Raw genomic sequence first — 1,539 nt, forward strand, 5'->3', positions numbered from 1 at the left:
AGGCATGTATTCCGTAAATAGTCATACATGCTTATGGAAAGAACTTGCATGACATCTTTTGTCCTACCCTCCTATGGCAGCGGGGTCCTATTGGAAACTAAGGGATATTAAGGCCTCCTTTTAATAGAGAATCGGAACAAAGCATTAACACATAGTGAATACATGAACTCCTCAAACTACGGTCATCACCGGGAGTGGGCCCGGCTATTGTCACTCCGGGGTTGCCGGATCATAACACGTAGTAGGTGACTATAACTTGCAAGATCGGATCTAGAACATGGATATAATGGTGATAACATAAATAGTTCAGATCTGAAATCATGGCACCTGGGCCCAAAGTGACAAGAATTAAGCATGGCAAAGTCATAGCAACATCAATCTAAGAACATAGTGGATGCTAGGGATCAATCCCTAACAAAACTAACTAGATTACATGATGAATCTCATCCAACTCCTCACCGACTTGCGAGCCTATGAAGGAATTACTCACTCCCGGTGGGGAGCATCATGGAATTGGCAATGGAGAAGGGTTGTTGATGACGAAGAACGAAGATCCCCCTCTCCGGAGTCCCAAACAGACTGCAGATCTGCCCTCCCGAGGAAGAACAGGGCTTGGCGAGAAGAACAGGGCTTGGCGATGGCTCCGTCTCGTGGATCGCGATAACTCTTTCTCCCTGTTATTTTTCTCTGAAAATAGGATTTTATAGCGTTGGTTTCAGGGTCTGCGGGGCCACCAGGTGGGGACAACCCACCTAGGCGCGCCAGGAGAGGGGGGCGCGCCCTGGTGGGTTGTGCCCACCTAGGTGCCCCTCTCCGGTGGATCTTGGCTGTAGAAATTCTTATTTATTGTATAAAAAATCCTTGCAAAGTTTTGTTCCATTCCGAGAACTTTTATTTGTGCACAAAAACAAAACCATGGTAGTTCTGCTGAAAACAGCGTCGGTCCGGGGTTAGTTTCTTCAAATCATGCAAATTAGAGTCCAAAACAAGATAAAAAGCGTTAGGAAAAGTAGATACGCTGGAGACGTATCAGCGGATCCAAATCTCCTGGTTAGTCACTATCATTTTGTGATTCTTTATACCATAATTTTAATCATATATATGATGCTAAAATTGCCCGGACCATACAACCAACCTATTGATGACAAAAGAAGATTTAAGATATGCCTATTATAAGGTGAAGGAGATATAATTCATCATCTCAAATTAGAACAAATCTGGTCAGTTTTATATCCCATTTTCTGTTCCCATAAAAGCACTCCTTGGAAAACATTCCAATGCATCACTGAGCACTAGGGAATGCTTTAACACATCAAGCTTATGTTTTGAGAGCAGAAATTTTGACTTCTTTTGTCCAATGGAAGATTTGAAAATAGTGAATGAAATGTGGCTCAAATTCAGCAATAGCTGAACATATTCAGCAATGTATTAGATATTACTAATGCTAAACAGATTTCGCACTGCCAAATTAATCTTTCAGCCATAATAGAAGATCTTTCAACCTTCTATTAGCCCTGATGTTGAATATGTAGATGACAG

Source organism: Triticum urartu, chromosome 2, assembly GCF_003073215.2.
Source record: "Triticum urartu cultivar G1812 chromosome 2, Tu2.1, whole genome shotgun sequence".
NCBI lineage: Eukaryota > Viridiplantae > Streptophyta > Magnoliopsida > Poales > Poaceae > Triticum > Triticum urartu.